This window comes from Megalops cyprinoides, chromosome 13 (genome assembly GCF_013368585.1).
Source record: "Megalops cyprinoides isolate fMegCyp1 chromosome 13, fMegCyp1.pri, whole genome shotgun sequence".
NCBI lineage: Eukaryota > Metazoa > Chordata > Actinopteri > Elopiformes > Megalopidae > Megalops > Megalops cyprinoides.
This window is the reverse complement of record NC_050595.1, coordinates 14188247-14206733: the sequence shown is the minus strand read 5'-3', so window position 1 is coordinate 14206733 and position 18487 is coordinate 14188247. Positions and strand designations below refer to the sequence as shown.

The window sequence follows — 18487 nt, the reverse complement described above, 5'->3', positions numbered from 1 at the left end:
GCACCCTATAGGGCCAAAATCCAGGCACTTATGTTATATATATCATGTGACTATTCACAGGATTCACAGGGTTCACAGGACATTTGTTCAAACGTCAAATTGTGTGAAATTGTGTCGATGACTCAGCATTTTTAATTTGTCCCAATAACACAACATTTTTAGCTAAGGATATAATCCTGGATAAAGCAGCCCACCAAATGTCACGAGTAATTGAAAAATAAATAAATAAGCACTGCTAATAATACAAATACCCCAAGGACACTTGAAGTACAGGTCTGTATGAAAGCCTTGTGACATGCATGGCTCATCAGATAAAAGGCAGTTCTATAAATAATTTCTTTGCACAATCATCAATCACCCACAAAGACAACTGAGATGTCCTGCAGACAAGAATTGTCCTCATAGCAAATCTGGGCCAAGACTGAGAGCAAAAACATTTGACACGTACTTCATATCTCTACTTCAGCTAATGTTTTTTGAATGGTTCTAGACATAAATAAATTGATTGTTATGACAAATACATTTTTACTCTGCGTGTGAACATTTTGCAAGGGGCTGTAAATGATGGCCTATAGTTTTCACAGATAAGCCCCTTTGCATAAAACCCAAAGATCCAATAGGGTGTAAAGAAGGGGAGGCAGGGTGTAGAGTTTCGAATTTTCCATATGGACAGTGTGGGGCTGGCAGGTTAAAGCATAGTCAACAGGGCATCACATTTCCCCCGGGCTGCTGGGATACCATGTAGCAAGACACTGTGCATGCTGGCAGTTAAAACACGGCAGAATGTCTGCTACGTCGTGGGATATTGTTCACTGACAAGTCTAGTGTTACCACCACGAGCAATGAAACCTATTCTTAGGAGAGAGGAGCAGACGTAAACCAAGTAGATTATAATGGAACTAAATGTGCTCTACAGTTTCTAAGAGATTCTAGATAAGCGTAAAACATTTCCACAGACCTCTTCTTGATTCACAGGCGCTTATCACGAGAGCTCCTTGGGCTACTGAACATTTCAGACAACACAGCAGAGAAACACCATCCATTCTTTAGAACTTTTAAAAAAATCAAACAGATATTTAAGATGGGGAGGTTACTAATTTGGAAGAGCAATGAATCCAGTCAGACAAAAAAAATTAAAATTGCATTAATAACCTCTTCTCATTTCCTTTAATTAGTACCTTGTACTGGTTTTAGAGTATTTTCTCTTTTCTGTATATGAATGAATAGGACAATGGTAAACTGTCTGAATAGAAGAATTTGGAAAATAAACAGACGTGAAAAAGTTTTCATAGGTTTTTGCTTTGAACTGATACAACAACTGTATTTTTTTAAAGAAACAAAAAACTAAGCTCAAGTCCATTAATGGGACTTGACTGATGGTACTGGCACACTTCCCAAAGTTTAGTAATTACTTGACACAGTGCTCATTTTAAATATTTAAACAGCATCTAACAATGACTTGGGTATCACGTATCAAAAACAGCCAAAAGGCTCCACAAATACAAAAATGGTGGTGTCATTAGTTGTCCTTATGCTTTTTTTTTTTGCCAATGACAGCCCTGTCCTGAGGTTAGGGCAGATTTACATGTCAGGTATAGGCCAACAGTCATTCTTATCTGACTCATATTTGTCTGCAGGGACACAAATAGTCCACACAGTACAACATCATTGTTGTTGTTTCTCTGTTTTTATTTAATATATTCATGTTTTAATTGAACATTGCACATAATTCAGTTTTCCATCACCTCATATTGCTGCCTACAAAATGATATGAATGTAGAAAATCCAGAAGTTGGATGATTGCTTTACAAAAAAAAAAGTAAAACAAATAATGGAAACGAGAGGGTCCCAAAAATACCGATATAGCACCCAAATAAATAACAATACATCTTAAATAAGGACGCAAATGTTAACAGAGCATCATGCAAAAAGCAAGAACGGCCAATTCAGGAACACCAGGAAGAATTAGATAGCAATATAATACAGTCTTTCCATACAAAACTATATACTTTAGGATGTCTAGCATTTTTATGTAGTTTATAATAATAGATCATTTTGGAGTTTACATCACCTTCCCATAAACTATTCACCAGCATTTATGAAAATTATTATACCGTACAAAGGTTAGTGACACAACATAAGTTTGAACATTGAGAATACTAGGCCATTAACATTTGCTTTTATTGCAAAGTTCAGAGAGATATAATATCATGGACGTAAAAAGATCTTGACTAAGAAGCATCTTTTCCATCATGTTGTTTGACAAGATTTAGTTACAGTGTGCAAACACCATGGAACACCCAGCCCCCAAAAGTATGGATATTTGCATATTATAGCATAGATATTCTGGGTCAAAGAAAACTGCCTGCCACTTTGAAAATCGGAAAATTAGGCACATACACTTTCTTTTGTTTCTTTTTGTTTCTAATTTAATTTTGTTACCACTAAATTCATTCACATTAACGACAAATAGTTTTGATTTAGTTAACTTTGATGAAATATTTTCATAATAATTTAATAATTTTTATAATCATTATGTTGCATTAAGGAAGTAGATCATCTAAATATAATAAAAAGTGGGACAGTGATAGTTATGTGGTGGTCATGAGAAAGTGTCTTATCCACACCAAGACATTTCTACATACACTACAATTTGACAACTTGGGGAGAGACATTTGGAATCAGTTTTTGTAACATGAAATGAAAAAAATCAGAAACTTCCAGTTACTAATCACAAATATAAGTGGCCAGGTATTTGAAGACATAAAATCACCTTACTAGTTTGTACACTTAGGGTAACTTGTACGATACATTGCTGAAGTAATACCTTCCTAAACTACTGAACTTAAGATACAATTCAAAAATGATGTACAATATATGACTTCCAGTGTGCAATAGCCTTGTTTACAGTAATTTAGACATACATATGGGTGCAGACATATTTTACTCACATATTGATTATTCTTGGCTATTGATCTAGGTGGCTGATCATGCAATAGCACATGAGAATGTTGGGAACACCTTTCCTTGGAACTGTTTCAGCCAGTTTCCCTTTTAAAGGTAATTGGGCTTTTGTTGATTCTGAATGTATCGTACACAAGCAATCTGAGAGTATAAGAATCAAATATCAAGTTCACGGTACATTGTTAAAAAAAACCCACATCTGAAGGTTTAAATTACAGTATCCTCAACAAATATAACTACTGAACATTTATTTGGGGTGTAAACATGGGGAAAAGTCTTTTTCTCATTTTGAGATAGCTAACAGTCTAAGTGTAAAGTCATCTTAACAGATGTTTGTGAGTATTGATATTGTAGGATACATTTATAAAGACTTCAGCTGTGTTTAGATTCTACTTACTGTGTATTTGTATTCACTACATCTCCAGAATACTGTCACACACTCGTTTATTGTTACTAGAACACACCTTTGGTCAGGAAAGATTCAAGGCTAGAATAATAATGATAATAAAAATATCACACTCCTTTACATACACAAGACTCTCATGTAGACAAAGCAATTGCAACTGGTTCTGTTTGTATCAGAGTCAGTTAAGCATCTGCCATTTACATTTTTTGTACTTGTAAGAAAACCCTTTTGTTGTTGGGTCAGTCCTGGACATTTATATGTTTTTAGGCTTACGCAAAAGACACACACATGCCAAAAGAAACAACCCTCACCTTTCTGATTTCTGGGATTTACCACATACATATATGGTGTACGTGTGTGTGTGTGTGTGTGTGTGTGTGTGTGTGTGTGTGTGTGTGTGTGTGTGTTTGTGTGTGTGTGTGTGTGTATGTGGGTGTGTGTGTGCTCCCATTTGGCCCATTTGTTGTTGATGTTGCCATGTTCCTTCAAAGTTCCCAGTTTTGAAATTTAAATATGTATTAGGACATGAGTGTACAGACATGCACATACAACCACACACACACACACCCCTTAATCTACATTGAACAGTACAAAAGCGTAAGAGTGACTGTGTAATTTTAAGTGCAGTTTGGCTATGCATACCCAAAATAAATGATTGCAGAAATGACTGCTGATTAAAAAGGGAAATGCCCCAGAGTAACATACAAGTTCTTTGTTCCAGCAGCTCCACTTGTATTTTACAGTGGTATTTGGTTAACAAAATAAAACAAGATAAATAGATAAAATGACATCACTGGCAAGACTGACAGTTATTCTTTGTTTGGTTATCGATTGCAACGATAAAGCCAATAAAATTAAAATGCAAAATACAAAAATCACACCCCAACTATTTTCCCCCATTATATTAAAATATTCACATCTGTTTCTTGTGAGACACCGCTTCACTTAAGAAAAAAAAAATAACATTACCTTCAATAGGTCTCTAGTCCTGTCACCTCATTTCTGTATTTTTTATTCATATTATTAAGGCAATCAGCTGGGCCGTGACTTGCACACCTTCCTATGTCCATTTCCAATAAAATGTCCAACCGTGGCGTCAATCACTGCTCAGTTAAGGGAACCCATATAAACGACGACAGTGTCGATCTACGCTCTGCCCGGGAGCAGGGTTTCACAGCAGTAGTGTCTGTCCTTGCTGTGTCAAGCAGTGTGTTTTCACAAAAGGGCCAATACTTGCTTTTTTCAGGGGATGCGTATTCATGACCGGCCCCTCTTCTGGACTGGTGCTTAACAGTACTGTGAAAAAGAAGAACAAAACCACAGGACAGTCACTTGAGTATTTCTTCCATTACAAATGCATTGTATTGGTTCAGCTTTCAAATGTAACAGCCTACTCCTCTACAGCTTTGTAATGTTCGTATAAATACATGCAATTATGGTGTCTTATTTACTAGCATGGACACATCATGGTATTATAGTCATTCAGCTTGGGATTCATTTTAGTCACATTGAGTGGACATTGTAAAAAGAAATGTGAAATTAGAAATGTGTTGTGGAATCTATGAGTCTTCAGCATGGATAATTTTATTGCATGTGACCAATATTCTGAATACTTGAGAATTAAGGCCAATTGATATGGCATCCCTTACATCATCAAACCCATGAATCTAATGCCTCTGGCTCTATTAATAGATTTTTTTCTTTAAACTGATGATAATTTTTGAGACATTAACTGTAATATTCCTGTGCTGTCTAAGATACTTTGCTGTTAGATACTTGAAAAATATAAGTGTGACTATATGTAATTACTTGCCAGGGACACAAATGTTCACAGGTAACATGACTGATCTCAAATAGGCTATGCATTCAGAATATGTTCAACTATCCATTATTCACGTATTAGTCAAAAAATGGAATATCCCACTCATTCCGAATCATCACATTCATCACAACTATTCCATTCAAAATCATCAATTTACATTCTATTCCCAAATTCTTGAATATGCCAAGTAATTATTGTTGTATGTTATCAGTGTAGAATGCAAGAGCTAAGATTAAATTAATTTTAATATGAATGAGAACGAGTCTTGTTTGTAATTGTCAAAACCTGAGGAGTGCAATGAGAAAAAAGTGAAAACACTGATGAGAATATATAGAGGCATCTAATATGTTATTGTTTATTGTCTTGAATTTAGACCAAAATATACAGATTTTAAAAATCACCTTTCATAAAATCAGTCAGGAGTGAACCAGAGTCTTCAAAGCTTGGTGTTACCTATCCCTGTGATAGACCTTTCCAATGAATAATGTACAATTGGCAGAAAACAGCTGCAGTGAAGGTATGTCAATTAAGGAAACAGACTTTTCTGTTCCCTTACTCAAAATTTGGTCTATAATATTTATCATTCTTTAATATGTTGAACTAATGGAGCTGAAATGGTTACTTTTGGAGAAAAAAACAACAATAAAAAGCTACCTCATCATGACATTTGTAAATAATGTATAACATTGACATTATGGATAACATTAGCCGCTTTATGAGGTTTGATGTTTGCCCCTGAGGTTTGTTTTGCTGGACTGAGGTACCACAAAAAAATCTTTCAAATACAGATGGTCATTTAGGTCTACTCTCTGATTTGGATGTGTGATTTGGATGCTCTTTTGTGCTGCATGATTTTTATGTCCCTGCCTTTTACTTGTGTGTTGCATACTCATATTCTGACCTGTGATGTGCATGTCTGTACCTGCTAAAATGGGGCGGCCAAACACATGCCCACGAATAATATAATATTGCTCTCTTAAAACACACTCCAAATGATGATGGACAATTTTTAACTAGTAGTTAAAGGGATTGCCTCATTCCTGATTTCTAAGATGCATTGTGTTTTTCATGAGGAACAGAAATGATCACCTGAAATGTAGCCATTTTAACATGAACTCTTCCTGTAACAAGCATTGTCCTTCATCAGTTGATATACATTTTAACCCAACATGCATTAAAATGGAGTGGCACTTAGGTGGCTGTCTGGCTCCTCCCAAGCAGGAAGACATAGCAGGACACTTTCAGTTCAATGTTATTTACACAGCCAGATCCCAACTGTAGTCTCCATCCTTTATCCTCTTATTTTAATAAAAAGCTATGAAAGCATTAACTAAATGGATATAACTGGAAATAAAAATGGTATTACCAAAAAGCTGAAATTTATCATGGCTAATTCACCTCTGACCTTTGCATGGGTATAATCTAGAACTTGCAGTGAAAGACCAGTTCAGTTCAGTATTTGTCCTTGGAGAACACTGTATCAGTGGTTTTCATTCTTTATAATCACAAGTGATAGCAGGTGAGTAATAATTGGCCTGAATTTTCTAAGGCTTCAATAATGGAATATACTGAAACAGGATCTATTTTGCCATATTATTACTGCTGTTAAATTGAAGACAACAGTATCTCACCCAAAGAGACTACTGTCCATAAAGAAAATTCAAGAGCATAATATAAAAAATGTTATAGTAATAAGTAAGTAATAACTAAGAACATTACATTCCTAGTAATAAAAACACTAATCACAGCAAAATGAAAAATCGATTTTATGTATTTAGCCTATTTTTATGTAAGAATTGTCAATGAATTCAACTGATTCCTTTTTTGCACCTGTTGGTCAGAAGGGGTATTTCTGTGCCTTTTATTTCACTTCTGAGGTGGAGTAGAGGAAAAGTGTGTATGCTCAAGTCACAGTTTGCTTAAGTTTGAGGTCAATATGATATAGCTAACGTTTCATTAGAGTACCCACCCCTAATGTGTCTACTCCAACATCAGCACATATGTGGCTCATGTCAGAATGTTCACAGGGTGGCAGAACATGATTAAGTACATTTTTAGCACACCCATCGAACTGACATAATAAAAGTAACAACCAATGTGTCAGAAAGAAGTAGCAAACAATGTAACAGTCTTGAATCACATTGCAAAACATTATCCATTAAATATTGATAATGCACTGTGAAATGCAGTCACCTAAAGTATAGAAACAAAGGATGTTTGTAGAATAAGACCATTGTTTTGAGAGTATAAGTCATGTATAAGTCATTTTAGCTAAAAGGGATCCTTATCTCATGTCCATCATTTTATTGAATGCTGTGTTCCTGTGTGAAGCTTTGAATGAATGCAAGACAAGGATGAGAAGATTAAACAAGATTGCAACACTGGGATAATGGCTGCAAAGTCGCAATGAGCAAGGGCAAGCTGAAACAGGCAGGCTCACAAAATTAATCAATATGGCTTTGCAGTAATTCTGTGTTCACAAAGTGACATGGTACACTGTGGTTCACCAATTAGATGCTGTGAACTTACCCAAAGCAAATCATGAGTCCCATTTTTCTAATATAAAATTGGGATGTAAATTAAATACAGAAAGTGAGGCGTCTGTGAGCTTTGATTAAGTCAAAATTAGCAAGGAAGAAAGATCCATCCCAATCTTAATATCCATCCCCACATCTCTACAAAGCGTGGTTCATTTTTTTAAAGGTTAACAGTCTAGCTAATCAACAATAAAGAAAATTCAGTCCAACCAAAATGTGTCATTATAAAGCTAGTATTTTATTTTATTTTAGACAGGCATGTGTTTCAGCCTATCCATCATTTCACTGTTGGCTTTCATTTTCTTTCATGATGCCTGCAGGGAGCACAAAAAATTTCACTCTGCCAATGCTTACTTCATAGGCTCCCTTCATGTTGTGGAGGGGACCTTTCAAGTGTATACTTTGTGGAATTTTCATTTGGAACTGTCCTTAATATGGCTGCTGTATACTTCCAGACTTCTGAGGACAGAGAACTTTTGCTGTTTGAAACAGACCCAGAAACACCAATAAAACCTACTACACTGCAACCATTCCAGGGCAGGCGATCAGCCTGGGTTGGGAGGACTGTTCCACTCTGACATAAGTCCTGACAGTTTTGTATACTATAGCATTACCATAGCACTGATGACCTCATTTGCCTAATTTACTGCACAAAGCTTTCATTTAAACTATAAGAGCGCAGCAACAGTACATCTTAAATCCCATTTAGGTGAAATGTAAGGTAAAACTGACTGAAACGTGTGAGTGAGTGAGTCAGGGGCACTAACTTTTCTAGGACTGCTTCCTTTAGTCACGCAGCGCCTGTCACCCCCCAATGCACCAATAACAACTGACCCTCTAACATGTAAAACATTGCAAACCAGTGGAAGTGGTTCATTTGTTCTGTTTTTTAAAAGCTTTTGTCTCTGTCAGTGACAGTTGGCTTGTTTAGTGGGCGATACTAACAGCCTACTATTTGTTCCACTTTAGTTAGGTAAACCTGGCCCCTGCAATTGACCTGATTATTGCAAGTCCTCTACGCTTGTAAAGAGTCACTTAAGAGATCTGTTCCTCATCTATAGTACAGTCAGTATCACTTGAGAACACTGTCTCATCTAGTGCTTGCAGAGTCACTAAACTAAATAGAAGCTCATGCCCACTGCAACACTGTAGATCCTGCAGTTTCATAAGAACCCCTCCAGGAAAAAAAAACAGGGAGAGAAATGCATATTTTCCTGGCAAGGGGAAAAAGAAAATATGGCTCCAGAAATGTCATAGAGTACAGCCAAGATTTTGCTGAACCAATTTTTCTACTCGTGCTTTTCCACTCCAATTATATATTTGTCTGTTAACAGTAGGCACACACATACACACATTTGTGAACATAAAAATACATCTTATAGCTTGCTCATATTTCAAAACAGAAATGAAAATTGGCCATTCAAGCCTTGACACTGCACGTTGCTGAACTTGAATTTCAGCAGTCATGCTGGAAACTGAGAGATCACATGTTGAAAACAGTGAGACCAAACATGCCAGAAAGCAGAATGACTTATGTGGTTTGGAATTGCAAGGGGGCCAGCCACACATGTGAAATGTGATGCGGAGGGAAGCCGGGCTGTGGTCTGGGGAGCTCAGCTTGAAAAGCTGAAGCTCGGGCTAGCCTATCAAGCATTTACATTCCAGGAGTTTCCGAGCAGAGTCCTATGCCAGCAGAGGAAAGGGGCACCCAGACTTTGTTTATATCAGTGATCTTGCCCTAATTGCAACACTTCCTGTGCAGAACTTGCCGTCCCTTCCACTGACACTAAGCTATTTGTCACTGTGTTCCTGAGCTCATGCATTTTCCATGGCCTTTAATTGAATTCGTCTTCTGTCTGCTGAAAGAGTAACTCCCCGTCCCCGGTGCCATGAGACTCGCCACGGGATGGGTGGTGACAGCGGTAACTGTGGCTGGCAGAGCGGACCTTCCCAGGGGAGAGGGGCGCTAAAGCAGTTCAGCCCTGCTGTTCCACTGGAGTGACCGCGTGTCAGGCCACAAAATGCCCTCAGCTGCAGCTTTTCTACATAGTGTTTTGAAATTTTATGAAGCTGTAATCTATGCCTCAGAAATCATAATAGCAGAAAAATCTGAAATGCAAAATCTTACAAACACCAAACGTGTATAAAGAATAATGCACAGTTCATTCCTCCTCTACCACGGCAGCATTTAATCAAAAATGTTAATACAAATCTGTACAGGATTATTAATTAAAGTTTACAGCCAAATGTTTAGTATCCCAAACTTATAAGCAGTGTACATACAACTGACTGTTTGCCACATGCCACTCTGGAGACCATGAATATTCAGAGGAGAAGCAGACATCAATTCCTTTCATGAGAACAGCAAGTCAGGCTTCCATCAATTGGTTATTCCAACATTACTTTATAATTTAGTAGGTATGCATATTGAAAAGCAAGGACCCAGTTTCACAGTTGAAAATACTCTATCTTTTCTATCTTTCTGTCTGTGAAGATAGAACACTAAACGATCCCTCACTAAAGAAGGAGATGAATGGACATTTGATTTATTTACTGTAACGTAATGAGCTTTTTCTTCCTGTCTCCATATCAGCCATCAAAGTTTGCACAGGCTGATGCCCTGAAATATTTAACCCATTTCCTTTTTAATAAAATACTGATACTTCTTTTTTCATTTCAGTTGACAGAGTGTAGTCCCTTTCACCTCATTCTTTTATGCCCTCAGTCCTCAGAAAGAACTGTGAAGTTGGTCATGCCCTGTATTCTTTTCCCCACCAAAAATAATCCAACAAGGCTAGTCTTTTCTTCTAGCTTTCTTCCTGACATGTTACATTGTGGCACATCTTATTTCAGAGGCTTTGACAGTCTACACACTGCATCTTTCAAGGAGGAAGAGGCCAAATCCAAGACGGATTTTTGAGAAGCTGAAATCCTACCACACTAATTTGAATCAATGTATTGCAATGAACACCTTGCACAAAAAGTAACAAAGACAGATAGAGATCATCACAGTGAATAAAACAGCAGAGAGACGGATCAAAATTTACAGCCACTGAAAACTTCAGATGGAGCAGACAAAGGACAAATGCCAATGCCAACAATGATGTACTGACTACAAAATTTACTAACAAAATAACCCCTAGAGACCCTTCTGCTACACGTGTTTGTTTTTAGGTCCATGATGATTTCCCCGCGCACACTGGAGTACTTCAGAAATATTTCAGTATACTAAAAGTCAATTGAAAAGGCAATCTAATCTAGTGGGACCAGTAGAACAAATGTCAGTCAGTAAGTATCATATATAATTTTACATAATAGAGTCTAAATTTATTGATTAAATCTGTGTGTATGGGAGCTTGCTCTACATAGCCATGTGCAAAATGCACATCTGGGGCTGCCCGAGCCATCTTTCTTCCTTCATGCCATAATTCACGGTTTGACAGATGTAGTACTAACACTGGATCCACAGCATCATCTGCAAATGTAGAACGTTAGTGTTATTCTGTGTTTCAGTACGCAAAACATCCACCTCCCCTCAAATATACCCCAAAGGTCTTCTAGCCCAGGGTGGAGTAATAATCTAGAGAGGATGAAGATGCATTGTCGGCTTTATATGAGGGTCTGCAATTAAATCAAATATAGAGCTTTTCGATAAGGATACTTAATATAATCCATGGACAAAGCAACATGCTACATTTCAGACTAAGTGAAATATTCTTCTAATCCCAAGGGATTCTAAATACAAAGGCGTTTCTCAAACGGCCAATTAAATGATCTTTATATGTGCTACAAAATGTTCTCTATCACCACACCATGCATAACAAGCATAATGCAGTAATGTACAATACATTTCAAGTCCCGCAATGCAAAATTGTCCATTTTTTAATGAGTCACCCTCTACATTTTGTTATGTTTTACTTTTTACATCTGTGTTTGGGCATGTGTTTGTGTGTAGTGCTGCTGTTTTTTTTTCCATTGTTGTCCTTTCCTACTAAATAGCATCCTCCATAGCAAATCAAGCATGGCATTTGTGACAGAACACTGGGTCAGACTGCACAACATAATTTTGATTCAAAGTGACAATGGGGTTTACCACTCAGAAATCACTAGCACGTTGCACTTTAAATCACATTACACCATGACATACGGTCACATTGAATTAAAGCCATTCCATGGAGTTGGGGGGGGGGGGGGGGGGGGTATTGCTCATGTACAGGCACTTTTGTCTTTCTTTAATCGTTGTACATAACCTTGGGGGAAGATTTATTTTTAAATGAACACATTTTGCTTTTATTTAAATTTTGTGCAAGGAACTCAATTCAAGCAAAGTCACTTATGACTCACGACAAGCAACCATGAAATCCCTCAGCTTGAATTCTGTCTGCAACATCAACCACTTTAAATACTATACAAAAAATTGTCAAGATAATACTTACTCCTGAATATAGTCAACTAACTATCAATACTGAATTTTAGCTACAGAAATAACCCTCTGAATGATGTGCTAAAAATAAATGTAAACAACTGAGAAATAAATTTATCTGATATTAGCTTTTTAAACAATAGTTAGCTCATTAAATGCATGGTATCTACATTTTAATAAATAATAATTTCAGTTGATGAAGATTAATATCGAGGGAGAAAGTAAGAGACTGTATTTTGTGAGAGCTATTTGTTTTTTTATTTTTGCAGTTATCCAACACCTGTCTGACAAAGCCATATACCATGAAAACATTAATAACATTGTGTATTATACAACTTGTCACTATTACTTTGCCACTACTGAACTGCATTCTGTGAATGGCACCAGACATATTTCTCCTTTAGGGATAATTAAGTTTATTCTGCTCTGTTATGTACTACATCCACGGTCTACAACAGACCAAAAAACATAGGAGCATATTTTCATAGTGACACATCAGTAATGAAAATACTGAGGAGAGATGTCAAAATGTCACTTTGGTTCTAAGGTTGCAGTCAAAGCAGGTAAGATTTATAGTGCTATCCGGCCTAATAAATCATGTACATATATCAAAACCTGTGTGCGTTTGTGTGTGTGTGCATAGTCATCTCTGTATAGATTCACATTGCTCTTTGTTACTGTATTAATAGTGTTATGACCGTGGTAGCAGAGGTTCCATGTGTGTAATCTGTACGATGGGTATCGTTCTTGTGCTTTTTTGATAATCTTTATCACAAGAAAAGGAAATGTGAACTTGGATACCTATTTCAGGGTTGCTATGTTGAGTAAGGATATTCTTTGTATTTGCCTGCTGCTTGTCACGATCCTGCCTGCTCCACTGCTGCCCAGAAAACGCCCACCTCTTTGGATGAGGTTTATTCCAGCAGACTGGCAAGCACTAATCTCTCACTCTGTAACCACTGTGCCTCTCTTTTTCCGTGCTTGCAAGCTATCGGCGGCACACAACATTATCGCGGAAGCTGTGATAATATGTCAAGTTTATATCAATGGATCAATGTCATGTGCCACCGTTTGTGGAGTGGGCTGCAAATAATCACATGTTGTGACGAGTGATGCAGGATCAGTTTGCTGTCTGTTGACAGAATACTGGAAAATTTTCAAAACTGTATTGTGTGGTGCTCTCTTTTGTGACATATCGTGGTTCCATAGAGATCCATCACTCTTGCATCGCTACTGGTGTCTTCATGGCGTCTGATCACAGTCAAAGCACTGCAACTCGTCTGCAATCTCAAGTGAAGTAACACCTCTCAGCACTGTGGTAATGGAGACAACTTGAAGCTTTAAAAATTCAGCTGAACAGGGAGTGAAACAACCTCACAGAGCAAGTCTGACAAAAGAAAATTTAGACATCATTAAGGACCGTGACATGGCGTTACCCTTCCTACCACAAAGTAAGAAAAGGTAGAGGGCAGCTTTGAAATGTAATTTTTTTTTCAAATCAGTGGTGGTGTGTGGTTCCACAGGGAAACAATTATTTTTAAAACATATTTGGCTGGGGCCAGCCTGTACAGGATTCATCGAAGTGTCTCTGACTCAGGACTTCAGACCATTTCCAAAGATAGCACAGAGTCTGATGATTTTTAAAATGCCTGTTTAAAAGAAATAACAACAACAACAAAGACAAAACAGAAGTGATGTAATAAACCTGTCAGAAGGAATGAATGTAAAACCATGCTGTCATTACTGAGCTACCCCCTGCCCTCCACACCCACCCACACACTAACATCACTCTCCCCTCCCCCCTTTTCCCAACAACCCACAGCTTTAGCAGTGCAAAATAGCAGCACTTCACTAGTGTGACAGAAAACATTGTATGAAAATACAGGCTTGGGTTTTGTCTCCTTGCAGTGCCTTATGAATACACGATGAATAATTCAACATCACATCAACAGACGAGCACGACTGTGTGAATCTGGTAATGAAAGCCACTGAAGTGCAGTACATCTATGTAAAATACCACAGCGCCTGGCATTGATATCATGTGTTATTGTGTGCAGCAATGGTTAAGTAAAGGATTATCATATATGAGGTCCACAAGGGGGTACAATGGAAGACAATCATGCATATATCAGGTGCTAAAAAGGGAACCCTTTGGTATAATTGCTTATTTTATGATTAATTTCTTTAGAAAGACAGCAATGAGAACAACGCTGACACATACTTTCCATAAAGAGAGCTGGGCTATCTCAAATACCCTGGAAAGAAATACTGCTCTAATTACCATGCACACAAAATTGTACAATATTGTAGATTGCAGCCCCATGTTGCTATGGCAATGCTAACATTTACTACAAACATTTGGTTGTTCTTTTGTTCCTCTGCACAGTAAATCTGAGACGTAAGCCCTGTTATGTTTCTTTTTTCATTATCCTTAGCAACAGAACCATGGAAAAGTTCGCACTGGGATCGATTGATTGACTTGAGTTCTAGGCCATTGTTGCGGATCCTTCCAAGATTCATAGCTTTGAGGTTCTGTGATTGGGGGATGGGGCTGAAATAAAGAATTGTTTGGATGTTGTCAACTACAGTCAGCCTTAGGCTAAATCATTGCATTCCCCCATAATTTGGAAAACGAACAAACACAAATTAGGATGTGAATAATGTTCTCCCAGAAGTCTGTGTCATCAATTATGTAATAGGCAGGTTTCCAAATTTGTCCACATAAGGTTTGACAGGAAAAGAATTTTAATGTGAAGATATAGGCATAGATTTTTTTAACCTAAACAAACTACTCTCAAACACTGCAGGGAAAGGAATCTATTTTTTTTTTGGGGAGGTTCTCAGAAGAGCAAGGTCCCAGTAATATCAGCGGAACCATGATCAGGGAAAAAATTCTGCAAAAAAAACAAATGGGATTTCCGTCTCTAAACACAAAACACATTTGCTCAGCTGTACAAGAAGCATCCTCATATGTAGAAAGAAAAAAGCTCAGCCGATAAATAAACATTTCTGAGGACATTTTCATTTTGTCATCTTGAATGTTTCCTTTTAACCAGAGATAAACAGATTAGCCTTGTTTAACAAACTGTGCATACTGTGGAAAAAGACATTCAGTCAATCAGTCTAATAAGATTAAATAAATGGTAAAATACCCAATACTGTTCTGTATATAGCTGTACAGCATGTACAGCTGACATGTCTGTAAATGGTGAGAACATAATTTTACTTTGAAATTAATACCTTTTTAAACACTATTCAGTTGCATGTGAGTATTCATAACCTGGCAGCTTAATAATGAGTCTAAATGCATTTCCTGTGCCTCAAAGACATTGTTCACTGCAGCAGCACTGACAAACACAATTAAACAAGAAAGGGGTGACATTAAAACCCCTGCAAAACATTCTGGGAAGATAACATGAAATAATGACATTCAGGATATTCACTGTAGAACCTATTAAATTAAAACCACAGCTGATATAATAACAACTATACTGAATGGAATGCTTTCACTAAACTGTTACAATTAACTGTCAGGTGGTGAAAGATTTTTTACATAGAAATAAAACGTGGTAGTGCATTTAGACAACACTGAATTACGGAGAGCAATGGTAAAAGGATTTCTTATTTTGATTTGTAAAACAGCAAGTTGTACACCTGTTCAGCCTATTCAGCCTCACTGTATGTTGAGTTCAACACCATTCTCGAGTCATCTTTAACCCACATTAGGGTAAGCGTGTGGTAGCGACCACTAGGTAGATAGCCAGTCTATGCAGGGCACTAAACACTGTTGGACAATTTCAAAATGCTGCTTAGAACTACATAATTCTGTCATAGTTTTAAATTGCCTTCATACATTTTTACTGTACAACACATCTTTCCTTGCACTGGACAAGGGGCAGATTTGTCTGTTACTGGCAGCTGAACATTAAGCTGTAGAGCAACAGGGCTGAACTAGGGCTAGCATTTTGTTAACATGTTCTACCCTTACCATGAGATTAGAAAGAGAAATGTTTAACATGAAATCATGTGTGGTAGGGCACTGAAGTTCTTCCATTAGCTATTTTATGAGCCCATCCTAGAACTTGAAGCTTCAACTCTGGGCTGCTAGCTGATGATGACCAAGTGTCCACAAAATTTTTTTGTGTTATATTCCTCTTTACATTGCAATTGCAATTATCATGAGGAGTCCAGGAAACAAGCTGATTGCTTCTGCTGCCTAGTGAACAGGAACTTATGGTGCACCTTAGACATGGTCCAAAAATAAATAAAATAAAACATCCTTAAAGTACTCCTTAAATTTCAAACCCTCAATTTAATTATTCAAGCTCTCAATTGAGCAATCGGTACCCTTAAATTACTAATTCAAACCCTCAATTTAATAATTCAAACCATCGGTTTAGTCATTTGTACCCTCATATTACTCATTTGAACTCTGCAATGAATAATTTGTTCTTTTGTGTTTGTGTTCAATTACCTTTTTCCTGGCAAATGTTTAGGCTAATTTAAACATGACTGTACACCGCATTTCTGCCAATCCAAACCCAAAAACATATTGTCATAGCCTTCTCACACCCCTACTGTGGAAGTGGAATACTTTGGCCTGCTTTTTTGATCTGAATTGCATAATGGGTATCTTGCATTTTGATCATTGTGCCATTTTTTGTACCTGCTAGAGGTGTAATAGGGATGTAATATGTTACACAAAGTGAACTCCACTAACTAAACTGATTATCTGTGGGCAAATGAGGTGTGGGAATCCAAACCAACTCAAAAGATCAATGTGTATGTGTATGTCTGGATCAAGGTAAATTTATCCCATAGCTTATAGCAGATGTACTCAATGTGAAGGCATCCCAGACATATCAAACTGCACTGGAAGGTGTCCAAAAAGAAAAAGCCCACAGTGTCATTTCTGTCACGCTTTTCAGATGCATCATGGTCAAAATCACTTCTTTCCTCATTTAAAAAATATTCATGCTCAGGATTTCCTCACCAATAAGTTACTACATACTGCTAAAATCCAATGTGTCTTATGGTCTAATGCCCACAAGCAAAGTACAAGTCAAAGACAAGTACAAATGGAGCAGAGTGGCTACATGTCTGGTTGCATGCACCTTATGCTGCTTGAGTTGTTTTCAAGTGCAGATCTTTCAGAGTAGAAGTGGGGCCTGCACAAATGGTGAGTTTTGATGTTGAAAAATGGTGTTTAAAGAATTGTCAATGTGAGGATGATGTGACTGTGTTTTCACCAGTCAGGACACATTTACCACATTACCTCTCAGTGTGTCTATCCGAGCACTGGGGTGTGGAAGAGAAAGCAGCATACCCACAACAATAAATAATTAGCCATTAGCTCAATGCGTTCATTACCCCATATACATACACACATACAATGAGAGAGAACGTTTAAAGTGCTATTGGTGTACATAGACATGTATACTGTCTTTTTCTAATGCTCTATAAATAGAAACCAGTTTGTTTCATTGAAGACATGTTCTCCATTATCTACCTTGTAATGAAAATAAAATGACTCTAAATAAAAAGAATCAATTTGTGCAGCTTATGGTTATATTATTTAGTTAGCAATTTTGTTATGTTATTGGGCAATTTATTACTTAGTTGCAGAGGCATTAGGTTTGGGAAGCTATGGCTGCCACATTCAAAACAGAACAATCCCAACCTCATCCTGCGCTCAGACTATGCGACATGCTGTCTCTGACACCTGTCACATTAGACACCACACTGAAGAACTGCACTTTGTTTACAAAGTATGCATTAGAGTAGAGCATATGATTTTCACATGACATTAACTAATGTAATACAGTATCATGCAGCTGTTGTTTGGGATAATGTTGTTGCAAATGGAGTATCAGGAAATTTTCCTTTTCTGAGTTTTTTTTTTTTGTTAACACCTCTACTGTTTTTAAGGTTAAACTGAATGGCAGCAAGAGGTTAAACATTTCCTGTAATTAGAATATGTATGCTGTCACTATGGTAAGGTCAGCATTACATTATACTTGGACATTGATTGAATGAACCCCCTGACAGTGACATATGACGCTGTTGACCTATGGTGCTTGCAACTGCACATGGTTTAGAAAAGACTGAGATTGTGAAATACCCAACAGTGTGCTAGAATGACCCGCTGGCATAGAAGGACAAGGCAGCTGACACCTTCATAGCAGTATATAGGGAATACAGTCCAAGGGGGTAAAGTAAATATTGAGCATATGGCAGCGATCGGCCACTGATATGGCTCATTACGTTTCTCCTCAGAAATCGTGACAAAATCACTCCAAGGTGCTTAATGCCATCCCCCTCACGATTGTCCCTGC

At 37.4% G+C, this 18487-nt stretch overlaps 1 protein-coding gene across 2 annotated transcripts in view; it reads right to left on the bottom strand.

The window, feature by feature from the left end:
- kcna4 (potassium voltage-gated channel, shaker-related subfamily, member 4) overlaps positions 1-18487 on the bottom strand; it is a 141425-nt gene that overhangs the window by 100629 nt on the left and 22309 nt on the right. Inside the window, exon 3 of one of the 2 annotated variants that reach the window (XM_036543489.1) lies at positions 3788-4666. The exons of the other annotated variant lie outside the window; for it this stretch is intronic. The gene's annotated coding sequence lies outside the window, so the exon portion shown is untranslated. Of the gene's footprint in view, positions 1-3787; positions 4667-18487 lie in introns of those variants that run through there. 2 annotated transcript variants of the gene reach the window in all.